The 14,291-nt window shown below is 39.5% G+C and overlaps 1 long non-coding RNA gene across 1 annotated transcript in view; it reads left to right on the top strand.

Moving 5' to 3' along the window:
• Window positions 1-13,752, top strand: part of LOC140602764 (uncharacterized) — a 32,415-nt gene extending 18,663 nt beyond the window's left edge. The window contains exons 2-3 of the long non-coding RNA XR_012005654.1: window positions 9,781-9,968; window positions 13,418-13,752. This is a non-coding gene — a long non-coding RNA (uncharacterized lncRNA). The remainder of the gene's footprint in view (window positions 1-9,780; window positions 9,969-13,417) is intronic.
• Window positions 13,753-14,291: the final 539 nt, after the last annotated feature.

Genomic DNA, 14,291 nt, shown 5'->3' with positions numbered 1-14,291 from the left:
CAGAGAAAGGCAAATACTGTATGATTTCACTCATATGTGGAATTTAAGAAACAAAACCAACAAATAAAGGGTAAAAAAATAAAAGAGAGACAAACCAAGAAACAGACTCTTAACAACAGTTTGTAGAGAACAAACTGACAGTTACCAGAACAGAGATGACTGGGGGGGAGGGGGATGGATTAAACAGGTGGTGGGGATTATGCAGTACACTAGGGATAAGCATCAGGTGATGTATGGAAGTGTTGAATTACTATATTGTACATCTGAAACTAATATAACACTGTATGTTAACTATCAGAATTAAAATAAAACTTAACAAATGAAATAAAATACAAAAATAAAATAGCACTAGTATCCCCTACATCACTGAAGCCAAAAGCCTTGGAGTCACTTGAGACTTCTTTACCCTTAAGTTCTTGACTACATATTATCAGTGTCCAAGCTCTGATAATTTTACTTCCTAAATATTTCTCAGCTCTGTTCCCTCTACCTTCATCCCCATTGCTATAGCCCTTTATCTGGACTGGGAATGTTCTTGCCTAATTTGTCTTCTTATTCCTAGATTTGACTCTCCAAATTTGTTATTTATCTAAAATGAAATCTGACCACATCATCTACCCTGGAGATGGCTTTCCACCATCTCCAGGATAAATTTTGATGTTTTTAGCATGGCATTCAAGGTCTTCCCTAATCTGACCCCAGCCTATCTTTCTACCACTCCTCACTTCTACTCCAAGCTGAATAGTTCTGAATTTTTCTAGTCCCTCACTCATCAGCCTTCAAAACTATAGGTTAAACATGACACTCTGGTGAAGTTTTCTGCAGAATCACCCTCCTCCCCTATGATTCCATGAATTTGGATCGTGTATATACCTCTAATGTGACATCTATCAAAATACATTATAATCATTTGTTTACATGTTTGTGTCTATGATTGGGTCATTCTTTAATTAAGGACAATGTCATTTTCATGTTTCCACAGTGACTGACATGTGGGTACTTAAGTGTTTTGTGATATAAAAAGAATAGATTTTAGAGGTACCTGGGTGTCTCTGCTGGTTAAGTGTCCGATTCTTGGTTTCAGCTAGGGTCATGATTTCAGGGTCATGACATCAAGCCCCATATCAGGCTCTGCACTCAGCTCAGAGTCTGCTTGAGATTCTCTCCTTCCCTCTCCCTCCACCCCTTCCTCTGCTCGTGTGTGCACTGGCACACATGTTCTCTCTCTCTCAAATAAATAAATAAAATATTTTTTAAAAGAATGGGTTTTAAGTAATGACCTTAGATCAATATTCTTAAAAGCATGTACATTAAATAGACAAGTGTGGAAACTCAAATTTTTTTAAACACCCATTACTTTCATTTTAATGAGATAGGCACTTTATTGATAAAAGCAGGAAATCTTATCTATCTTTATTTATAAATGATGTTCAATCAAAACCACTCATTCTCCTGGAAAATAATGTTGCAAAAATTCCTTACTGATACACTTAATTTGCCTCCAGTGACCTAAGATTTATGTTTCAAATATCTTCATAAGATGAATAGCTGTTATAACATATGAGTGATGAATCTACTGTTATAGTATAAATAAACTTTCTAAAATTTACTTATGAAAAAAACTATAAGCCCTTTTTTAGCTAAGAAATCAGGATTTAGAAATGGATCTATGGGTCTAAACAGTCATTAGTAAGCACATGGCTGAAAATCTGCTTGCTTAGCTAAGTTGGCTTAGCACTAGAGGAGAAATGCAACAAGTTTCACAAGAAGGGATGTTTTATATAACCTAAGTGTCTCTGTATTCAAAAAGTAATCAAACCTCCTAGTTCTGTCAAGAATGCACACCAACCTAGTAAAAAAATAGGTGGAAATTCTAGATAAATTATAACACAACACAGACAAGTCTGTGCACGTGCACACAAACACAAATAAATGGCTGATTTATTAAAGGAAAATTCTAAATCAGCAAAAAGAAAGAGAAAATTTATAGCGAATGTGATACTTTTGTAATCTGATACCTAAAAGAATCCTAGCTGAGAAAATAGGGATTATTGATATCCCTGTTAGGACAGCAAGTTTTGTCTTTGTGAGTTGAGATGCCATGTTACTGAGATGCCTTTACATATATACGGTACATTGGAAAGGCTGCTAGATGAGTGTCAGGAAAGTTTGTCTTGGCCTAAAGCTGAATGGAAAAAAAGCTCTACTGGAAAAATCTTAAAGCCTGTGTCATATACTGATGTGGAATCCAGTTGTCTATTGCTAGCTTTGTATAGGTTCTCTTAGGTTCAAAAATAACAATGAGGTAATTCTGGATCAACGAACACCTTGAGGCAACTAGAAGAGCTTTTTACCAATAGTTCAAAACATAGAAAGTTCAGGAATCTTACAGTAGAAAAAAAAATCTTCAACTGAAAATGAGATCACAATAGGAAAAATTACTACACGGATATTTGCTATGCAGGAAAGTTAGTAGGCATGACTATTAGGAGAATTAACACTCTATGAGGACTGGAGCTAATATAACAATCTGAAAAAGACTATAAAATAAATGTTTAATGTGTTCAAGAGATAAAAGGACTAGAAACCAGGGCACCTGGGTGGCTCAGTCAGTTAAGCGTCTGCTGTTAGCTCAGATCCTGTTCCTGGGGTCCTGGAATAGAGCCCTGCATGGGGCCCTCTGCTCAGCGGGAGTCAGCTTCTCCTTTTCCCTCCGTCCCCCACACCACCTCCCAGCTTGTGTAGACACACACTCTCTCTCTCAAATAAATAAAGTCTTTTTTAATAAAAGGGCTAAAAACCAAGAATAAAGGATACTTAGAAGACAAAGAAACAAATAGAATGTATAGAAATTATATAGCTACAAGGAAAACAATGTATTGGAAGGCAATTCTAAGGAAATAGCTTAGAATAAAGCACAGAGACATAAAGAGGTACCAAATATCAAAGAGTGGTTAAGAGAAAAAGAGGGGGCACCCAGGTGGCTCAGTGAGTTAAGTATCCAGCTCTTGGTTTTGGCTCAGGTCATGATCTCAGGGGTGTGAGATTGAGCCCTGCATCAGGCTCCGAGCTCAGCATGGAATCTGCTGAGATTGTCTCTCTTTGCACCCCCCACCCCTCCCCACTCCCTGCTCACACATGCACACACACACACTAAAAACAATTTTTAAAAATTTTTTTAATTAAAAAGATAGAAAAGAAGGACATAGTGAGTCAACAAAGCTTTAATGGGAATTGTAAAAAGAAAGAGTGGGGAAGGGGCAGCCCAGGTGGCTCAGCAGTTTGGCGCTGCATTCTGCCCAGGGCCTGATCCTGGAGACCCAGGATCCCTGCATGGAGCCTGCTTCTCCGGGTCTCTGCCTCTCTCTCTCTCCCTCTCTGTCTCTCTCTGTCTCTCTCTCTCTCTGTGTGTCTCATGAATAAATAAATAAAATCTTTTAAAAAAGAGTGGGGAAAATAATATTTAAGGAGAAAACAGATAAAGATGTTCAGTGTTAATGAAAACATGAGTTAAAAAAAAACCATGAGTTTACAGACTGAAAACACACAAGTCCTACATATAATAAAAAAAAATCCATTGATAGATACATTGATAATTGTTGTAAACGACAAAATTCCAAAGACAAAGAAAAAATTTAAAAGCAACAAGAGGAAAAAGCACAGATTACCTACAGAGGAACACTTATTAAATTGATAGTTGTATTGCTATCAGCAACAGTAAAGGCAGAAAGAAAATTGAATAATATCCATAAAATGCTGACAAAATGTGAACCTACAATTCTATATCCAAGAGAATTTCTTCAAGAATAAGAATAAAATAAAGATATTACATAAAGGGGTTGCTTGGGTGGCTCTGCAGTTGAGCGTCTGCCTTGGCTCAGGGTGTGATCCCGGCCAGATCGAGTCCCTCATCGGGCTCCCTGCATGGAGCCTGCTTCTCCCTCTGCCTGTGTCTCTGCCTTTCTCTTTCTCTGTGTCTCTCATGAATAAATAAATAAAATCTTAAAAAAAAAAAAGAAATTACATATAAAAGGTTAGGGGATTTAGCACTCACACACACTGAAAGAATTATTCAAACATATATTTCAGTGAGAAATATATTGAATCCATAGAGTGAGAGAAGCAACTGTGAGCAAAGAAGTGTATAAACATGTAATTTGATCTAAATATGCATTAATTTTAAAATAAACAAATATATGTGTACACATGTGTATGTTATATTTGATTAATTGGAAGATATTTAAAAACAATCGGTGATACTTCTATGCAACAATATGGAATATCCAAACCATCATGGTAAGAAAAAGAAATAAAATGTTAAGGATTAGGAAGAAAGAAACAAAACCAGCATTATACGGAGACTACATTTTGATTATGTTAAAATCCCATGAGAATCCACAACTAAAATTATAAATTAATGAGTATCCTGAATGCTTGCTACATAGAATATCAATATGTAAAAGTCAATTACACTGTAATTGTCTACAATACTGAAAATGTAATTTTAAAAGATATGTTTTAAAAAGAATACAATTGCTAGATAGTTCAGAATACCTATAGAAATGCTCAGAAATGTACGAAATGTTACGGAAAGTCATTCCAGAAGCTGTAAATAAGTGGGGAGATTACACCATGTTTATGGATAGAAAAGTTCAATATCCTATAGATGTCCATTCCTGCCAAATTAATTTTAAATCAAATCTCAATCCCAGTAGCTGTGTGTGTTTGTGTGTGTGCATAACCAGAGAACTGATTTTAAACATTTGATTAACCAAGGGACAAGAATAACCCAAGCAATTTTTTAAAAGAAGGAGAAGATGCAGAACCTTCCTACTAGATATATCTCAATACCCCCTATAAAAAAAAGCCCAGCGTTAGTACTGGTATGGATAGCTACACCAATGAAACAGACTAGAAAGCCCATGTATAAAAATTTTTAAAGTCAATTTCTGTTTAGATTGTGTTTAATTGTGAAACATTTTAGACATACAAAAAGATACACAATAAATATCATAGTCACCTAGTACCCACTAAGTAAAATATGACAAAAGAAGCATTGTAGAGCCACCAGAAAGGACAGTTTAATCAATATTCCTGGAACAACGGGTTTTCTATATAGAAATAATACAGTTTGATACCCGCTTTATACCACATGCAAAAATCAGTTAAGGAGAACTAAAACAAAAATGTAAAAATAAAATCCTGAAAGCCTTGGGGAAGAAAATGAGAATATTTTATATCGTATTTTATGAAAAAGGAAAAAATTTTAAAGGAGACTCAAAAATTACAAATCATAAGGAGTTTTACAAATTACATTATAATAGAATTTTAAAAGTCTATTTATTAAAGGACATCACTTAAAAAGTGAAAAGAAAAGTTATATAAAGTGAGAAGTTGTTTGTAATACATGATACTATTTTGTGACTATGGATAAAATTTAAAGGCGAATATTAAGCTTGGTGAGGATGTGAAGAAAAGCAAATAATTATGCATAGCAATTTGGTAGTATTTATGAAAGTTGAAGTTATATTTTCATCTATGACTATATTTCATTTCTAAGTACTTTTTCCAGAGAAATTCTCTACATTCTAAAAGAAAACATTATACAGGAATGTCCATTGTTTCAATGATAGTGGTAATAATAACAATTAGAAGTGTCTATTAATTAAGTGAAAAAAAATCAGAGTATGTTCATACAATGTCAGAAGTTAAAAGAAATAAATGACAGTTGTATGTACCAACATGTATAAATTACAGAAACAATAATATTGAGTAAAAAGATGTGTTGTGAAATATGTTCCATATGATACTTACATAAATTAAACTCACACAAAACCATACTGCATGGGATTATGTGTGCAGGCGTATGTTATAAAAGTAGGGATATGCATGAGAAAGACAAGCACCAACTTTAGGACAATGATACCCACTGAGAGTGAAGGGTGAGGAATTCTGAAACCCAACAAGGCAAAATATTATTTTAGGTAATGGGTACTAAGAGACTATTATACTTATTCTATACCTTTTTGTATGTCTAAAATATTTCACAATTAAACACTATCTAGCCAGAAATTGACTCTGAAACAAATACATGCATAGGTGTATGTGTATTCGATTAATTGGAGAATATTCTAAAACAACGTGTGATACTTCTATTCAACATTACACTGGATGCTTTTTTTTAGAGAAGCAATGGGAAAATTATTCCTATAAAATATTCTTATTTCTTAATCTGGACATATTACATATATTACCCAGTGTTTGTTTTGGTTTCTTTTAAAGGTTTTATTTATTTTTTTTCTGAGAGACACACAGAGAGAGAGGCAGGCTCCCTGCAAGCAGCCTGATGCAGGGACTCGATCCCAGGACCCCAGGATCACTCCCTGAGCCAAAGGCAGGCGTTCAACCAAACGTCCCTTACGCGAGCGTAAAAGCTATGCTTGGTAAATAACTTTGATCACTGAGACCAGGAAACCATGTTGTCAGTCCTGGTACACATCTGCGTCCCTGTGTGATGCTTTCTCTGAACATGATGGGGGTACAGAGAGGGAGAGGATAGAACTGAAAATTGGTGGCAGATAAATCTAGTCTCTTGATACATTGAATCACTGAAAATGTCAAAGGGCAACAGACATAACTTATTGATATTAGCAAATTCAGCGTAAAGCACAGAGTTGTGGACATGAGTTGAATTTATGTTTGGAGACAGTTCAGTTTACAGTTTTCTCTTAAATGAGGATGCAAGGACACATGACAAACAGGGACATTTAATGATTTTGTCCCTCCTGGTCATACTTCACTGCCTCTCGTTTAGCAGGGAGGCCAACAGCCTTGAATGCACATGCTCAAGAGGTAACTGGCTGCTAAGGATGCTGGGCTTTTCCTATGCTCTCCCCCCATGAACCGGATGTAGGAGCTTCTATGCGGCAGACAGAACTGTGACGGTGGCTACACACGTGGTTATAAACAAGGTCTGGCTGGACAAAGATTAAGGCTGACATGGTTCTCTGCCATGTGACACAAGACCTTCAGGCCCCTCAGCCCCCTCCTCTCTGCCCTTGTCTTTCTCACAGCCTTTGGCAATGAAAGCTATGAACCCCCCCTGGATGCCCCAACTCCCAGCCCGGTGTTTACTTCTGGGGGAGCCCTTACCACTTGGAACATGGCACTTGTTGTTGGAGCTCTCTGTGGATTTAGGGTTTCCTTAGGACAACAGTTACTTTTTTTTTTTTTTTTTTTTGAAGATTTTATTTATTTATTTATTCATGAGAGACACAGGCAGAGGGAGAAGCAGGCTCCATGCAGAGAGCCCAACGTGGGACTCGATCCTTTATCCCCAGGATCTGGCCCTGGGCCAAAGGTGGTGCTAAACTACTGAGCCACCTGGGCTGCCCACAACAGTTACTTCTTAAAGAATATGAAGCGACTTGCTCATTGTTGATCTACAATGTTTTGGGAAAAAATACCTGTTGAATGGATGGTATAAAAAAATGAGAGAGGTTCTTGGGTGGCTCAGTCTGTTAAGCATCCGACTCTTGGTTTTGACTCCAGTCATGATCTCAGAGTCATGAGATAGAGCCATTCTGTGCTAGGAGCGGGTTCTGTGCTAGGAGCCTACTTAAGATTCTCTCTCTCCCCTCCATCTCCTGCACACATACACGTGCACGTGCATGCTCTCCTTCAAAAAAATGAAAGTAAAGAACTTAAAAAAAAATAGATTATTATGTATGAAAAGATTTTGTCTATTCCAATTTAGTGATCCTGGGAGACACACACACACATACATACACTCAGTGTGTGTGGACATACTTTCGAAAATTCCTTTTTATATGATGTCTCTGATATTCTTCCCTAAATCAATGTAGTACTCTATATTTATTTTATATTTTATTTTATTTTATTTTATTTTATTTTATTTTATTTTATTTTATTTATTCATGAGAGAGAGAGAGAGAGAGAGAAAGGCAGAGATACTATTGGCAGAAGGAGAAGCAGGATCCATGCAGGGAGCCCGACGCAGGACTCCATCCCGGGACTCCAGGATCATGCCCTGGGCTGAAAGCAGCGCTAAACCGCTGAGCCACCTGGGCTGCCCTCTATATTTCCTTCTAAGAATATTCTTAATTGTGACAAAGCTTTGTTATTTAAGGGTGAAAGTGAATTTTAGAATTAACTAAGAGCCACATAGAGTTCATTTTAATCAAAATATAGCACAACAATCATACGGTTGATCAAAACCTCATACTTAGAAGGTAAAATGCAATGAAAAAACCACAATTATTCTTTTAAGTAGGCTGCATGCCCAACATTGGGCTTGAACTCACAACCCTAAAATTTAGAGTTGTGTGCTCTGTCAACTGAGCCAGCCAGATGTTCCAAAACAAAATGATTTATACCATCCAAACACATATAAGCATATTCTGATCAACTTCAGGCTCCTGCTAATTATAGCAAGGCCACCCTGAAGTGTCTACATATGAAACTTTTATTTATGATCAGCACTATTATTAGAAGTTGATCAGTAGGATTGATGTTCATCTGCAAGAAACAAAAATTAAGTAAACATTTACAAAACCAAGTTTAGGGTGCATGGGTGGCTCAGTCTGCTAAGCGTCTGCCTTTGGCTCGGGTCATGATCCTGGGTCCTGGGGCCGAGCTCCTTGTTGGGCTCCCTGCTCAGCTGCAATCCTGCTTCTCCTTCCCCCTCTGCTGTTCCCCTGCTTGTGCTCTTTCTGTGTGTGTGTGTGTGTGTGTGTGTGTGTGTGTGTCAAATAAATAAATAAACTCTTAAAATAAAATGCCAAGTTTAGTGTAGACTGCACAAGGCAAAAGCAGCCTCTAAAATGTCATCAAAGAATTAAATTTCTTAAAAAAAAAAAAAAAAGAATTAAATTTCTTTTTTTTCCTGCACCATCAAACTTAGTGATAACTCTCAGCCTCATGGTTTTGATGAGGGAGCAAAAAGCAAGCTGAGGGCAAAGCCAACACCCAGTGACACTCCCACCCCCCTCCCTCCACTGCCCACCAGACAGGATATGTGTAACACTCCTTGGGGACTGCTGGCTGCCCAAGAACAAAGGAAGGGGGAAAACATTTTAGCTGGATAGAAATCACAGTCATACAGGACAGGAGTCTCCATCAGTGGGCAACTGTCTGAATGATTTACAAGAAAAAAAAGCCATCTCCAGGAACCTGTAGACTCAATTTCCTGGAGCCCTAACACCACCCTCTCCTCCACAGGATAGAAAATCTTATATAATCAGCCACTCCTCACAACGCCAGGGCACTCTTTCTACCCACAGGTCCTGTCCCCATGCTTTGATTAAAACACATGTTTTGCACCAAAAATGTCTCAGGAATTATTTCTTGGCCATTGGCTCCAAACCCTACTTCAAACCATCAGTTTCATGATGGCTGCCATACTTCGAGTCATCACAGGCATGTTCCGAGCAGCAAGAAGGCCTCTTAGCCTCGAGGGGGCTCCATCTACATGCCATAGTCCAGAATTGAGTCATGTAGCTACTCTGAGCTGAGAGAAAGGCTGGGAGTTCAACATATTCATTGCCTAGCCTCACTTGTAGAAGAGAAAAGGGTTGGAAAAAGTCCTGAAAGAGCCATACTACAGCATCAACTATGGAAGTCTTTTGCATATGTATCTTGGAAATTATGGAAAACATGAGGGTGTTTCTACATGTTTGATTGAATATATAACTCTTTTCGGTTGGGAAGATTCTAAGAAGAATAATTTGGGAGTTTTGCTAATCCACTTGGTTACTCCAGGGAGAAAATAATAGGATGCAACCTTTTGAGGTGGAACTTTTGGGGCATGTGACAGCTCACGATGAACCAGAAGACAGTAGTATTCACCCAGCGTGGGGCCCACACAAGAAAGGGGACCTTTGGGAAGTGCAAAGGAAGACCAGGTGGTGTGCCACAGGGACCTAATTCGCAGAGTATTCCCAGGAGAGGTGAGTGAGCATCTTTCAGAGAAAGCCCTTAAAAGTGTCATTTGGGATTGAGAAGGTGCACATAAAATTTTAGCACCTTACCAATGGAAGGTGTGGTCTCTCTCCAATCAGATGGAGGGCCCCCAAATATGGGGCAACTACTGGAAGTGAGCTGGTGGCACGGGGTGGGGAGGGATTGGAAGTGGTGAAAGGATTCACCTGAGGCAGAACAAAGGTGATAAAAATTTATTGAATATATGGCAAGGGAGCTGTGGGCAGAACAGCAAAAAAAAAAAGACCATCTGCAATGAGGCATGGGCGGGGGCCATGTAGAAAGGAAGAAGGGGAGGAGGTATGGTATCTTCCCTTTTCTGGTGACTGTGCCTGGTTGTAAGTAGCCCATTGGTCAGTTAGGGTCTCTGGATAGTTTGCGATGGGTCCCCTGACGGGCCTGTGTGTATCCAGCCAGGGGGACACTGTGGCCCCTTCCACATTCCATCGCTCAAGCCTGTGTGCCTAAAAATGGTCTTCAGAAGGGCCCTTTAGAATTCAGTTAGCCTAAGCTCTCTTATCTCATCTGAGGAAACTGAACACCAGGCAATCACATCCTCCACAATGGGCCACCCAGGGGAGGGCCGCTTCGGTACTATTTTACCAGTTGGAAGAATTAGGAACACTCCTACCAGGCGTTCCCATAGCACCACGTGGTTCCCATAGTTGATTGTAATGATCTCTTTAGTGTCCTTCAGCTCTACACTGTAAACTCTCATGCAGGTGGGGACTATGTCTGTCTCCTTCAAAGCAGTATTTCTAGGGCCCAATACAATTTGGGGAATAGAATAGGAACTCCATATATTTTTATGTAATTGTTTTAAAAAGAGGAAGAAATGACAAAAACTCTAAATGGGGTCATTGTGCCCCACCCCACCCCCCAGCAAACCAAGACTTAATTGGAGTTTCAACCTATCTCAGGAATGTGACCTTTAAACAGTCCATCTGGAATTTTCTGATCAGTACTAGTGAGGTAATCTTCATGATAAAAACGCTGCTGTTCTCTTCCCAACAAAAGATGTCTTGGCCTGAAACAATCCTTTCTTTTCTTTTGCTAATACTTCCTTGCCCCACCCTCCTTCCTATAAAAACCTCCCATGTTGTACACCTCCTTGGAGTATCTCTGTCCTTGATCGACACCAGGCAACTCAATCCATGAGTCACTCAAAGTCAATTAGATGTTCAAATGTACTCAAATTTACTCAGTTGAATTTTGTTTTTTAACAGAATGAATAAACTAAAGACCAGATGGTCCAAAAGATGCTAAGCAACACTCCATAGAGATGGTGATCTTTTTTTCCCCAGTCACTTGCATTTTCAAGGCCATTGTGATTCTGGTCATCAGCAGAACCTGGGTAAAGAGGTAATACGGTATTAGACGAAGGAAGATTTTGCTACCTCTTCCATTCCTGACCCCCTGGTAACCCCTTTCCTAGAACCAAGAAGCATTTAAGTCCCTCCACCTTGTGAATCTGTGAATGAATGGAAATGGAGATTCATTTTCAGTAAAATGTTCCACTATCTGAGAGAATATTGTTTACCTGACAACACTATAGACCCAGAGGTTCTGGGTGGAAGTTTAAATGCAGAGCTAAGGAGATCATACTGGTATCTGTTGTGGTAAATCCTGAGTTCTCTTCATTGAGCGCCATCTGGGATGGTTTGTGAAATGATTTGAAGTGGGGTCTGTGAACGGACAGTCAAGAAAGGATTTTTTTGGTGCCTAAAGGGCGGTTTTATTAAAGCATGGTGACAGGACCCGTGGGCAGAAAGAGCTTCACTGGGATTGTAAGGAGAGATTGATTATATACTTTAAAGTTGGGGGGTAGAAAGAAAGCAAGTTTCCAAAAAGACTTTTATATGACAAAGAACACTTACAGGATCCTAGAGGCCTAGCTATTGTCAAGCTAAGGTTGTGTTTTCCTCTAGCAAGACATTAACATTGAGACAGTTGGGAGTTTCTGGAGGAATCCTATTCTGCTGGTCTCAAGTACTTGTCAATGGGATGCAGCTTATAAGGAAGTTCAATTTCATCTGCACTTCTTTTGCCTTTGTTCTCCACGTCAGTATGGAATGCATAACCAGTTTACATATTCTCCTACCTTAGAGCCTCTATCCAGCTGGAGCCCGGTAAGAAAGACACCTTTTTTAATTACTGCCACATTCTTGGGGTCTGCTGTTTACCTTGTTGTCAACGGCTTTTGGAAGATGGTCTCAGCGTTTCAAAGATTATAGAGATAACTGTTCTGTTCAATTTTATGTCGAAGAGAGATGCTGTCTGATGTGGAGAACAAAAGCAAAAGAAATGTAGATAAGATTAAATTTCCTTATAACCTGCAGCCCACTGACAAGTACTTGAGGCGGGCAGAGTAAGATACACCTCAGGAACTCCCAAATATCTCAGTTAATGCCTTGCTAGAGGGAAAAAACAGGAGCTCGGAGCTCTACAACAATCAGGCCTCCAGGATCCTGTGAGTCTTTAGCGTATGCAAGTCATTTTGGAGGGGCCCCTGGATGCAGCTGCCTTAAGCACAGGCCATGATCCGGGGTCCTGTGATAGAGCCCCACATAGGGCTCCCTGTCAGGGGGAGGCTACTTCTCCCTCTGCCCCGCCCCCTCCCCATTCTCTTTTTCTCTCTCTCTTTCTCTCTCTCTTAAATAAATAAAAAAAATCTTTAGAAGAAAGAAAAAGAAAGAAAGAAAGAAGAAAGAAAGAAAGAAAGAAAGAAAGAAAGAAAGAAAGAAGAAAAAGAAAGAAAGAAAGAAAGAAAGAAAGAAAGAAAGAAAGAAAGAAAAAGAAAGAAAGGAAAGAAAGAAAGAAAGAAAGAAAGAAAGAAAGAAAGAAAGAAAGAAAGAAAGAAAGAAAGGGAAAGTCCTTTTGGAAACTTCCTTTGTCTTCATCTCCCCCAATTCCAAAGTAGACAATGAATTGCTCCTCACAATCCCGGTGCAGCTCTATCTGTCCACAGGCCCTGTCCTTGTGCTATAATAAAAACGCCTTATTGCACCGAAGGCAGCTCAAGAATTCTTTGTTGACTGTCGGCCCCAAACCCCAACATTTCCACATCACTGTCTAGGTTGCTGGGGGCTAGAGCACACTTCAGACTGCAGGTTGCCTGGTCAGCCAAACATGTGAGCAATTGGGAATCTGTCATTAGTTACCCACGGTAAGAATTCACTCCAGAAAGAGGAATCACTTGTTTTGTTTTTAAGATTTTTTTAATTTAATTTGCTTGAGAGAGAGTAAGAGGGAAGAGGGAGAGGCAGACCCAGCTGAGCAGGGAGCCCGACGCAAGGCTTGATCCCAAGACCCCAGGTCTTGACACCAGCCGAAGGCTGCTGCTTAACTGACTGAGCCACCTAGGAGCCCCTGTTGTGGCTACTTCTAAATCTCTTTCTAAACCCTATGTTCACTGCAGGATGAGGCACCGTGGAATTAGAAATGATACAGATTTTGAACATCAGAAAGGTTGTTTCAGCAACTCCCGGCACAGATAAAGCCCACTCTGGTGTCTAGAGAAGAAAAAGTTTGAGTCCTCTTCAAGGCTGTTTCCTAACAACATAAAGAGATCATCCTGTAAATTGAATGTTATTTTATTTCCTGTTACGTTATATTCTAAAGCAAATGGTTCTTAGTGTTAAACTGACTGTTCGAATCATAATTTTATCTCACTATCAATTGTTTAAAAACACTAGTGAATTAGCCATAACGTGTTCTCCACTTGACAAATAAAGCTCATGCTCTCAAAAATAATTCTCTCGTTTGAGTTTTTCGAGGTCTGTATCAGTAATTCCTTATCCACTTATTCCACAAATACGTGGTAAGCATAAAAAAGGACAAAAACTATTAATCTTTGTCATATTTTCTTCTCTCTACTATTACCCTTTCATTGAGGATACACTTTTTTCCCCCAAAGCTTCTAGCTGGGTCCCTTTTATGCAAGGATGTATTATTTATCCCATTAACATCGCAGGACTCTGTAAGGAGCCTTTCATAACATGTGCCTAGGGCCCAAGGGTGCGAGAGCCTCTGACCCTGGGGGCCCCAACAGCCCGGCCTCTGCCACTTGCCACTGACAAAATCCCGAGGCGGAGAGACGATGGTGGTGAACCACAGAGGGATTTATTCAGTGGGATGAGCACCAGGAAGACCGCTGACTAGTCTCGGAGACTGTCTCCAACGTGCTCAGAATATTTCCAGGTTCTGGAAGGAAAACAGGCGAAGGCCCGTGGGTCCGCGCAGGTGGGCATTCGGGTCCTGGAGTCCCTCGTGCGGGCCCTGCTGGCCTCTCG

The sequence above is a fragment of the Canis lupus genome, chromosome 13 (genome assembly GCF_048164855.1).
Source record: "Canis lupus baileyi chromosome 13, mCanLup2.hap1, whole genome shotgun sequence".
Classification (NCBI taxonomy): Eukaryota; Metazoa; Chordata; class Mammalia; order Carnivora; family Canidae; genus Canis; species Canis lupus.
The sequence above is the reverse complement of the archived record's forward strand: the minus strand, read 5'-3'. Positions and strand labels throughout refer to the sequence as shown.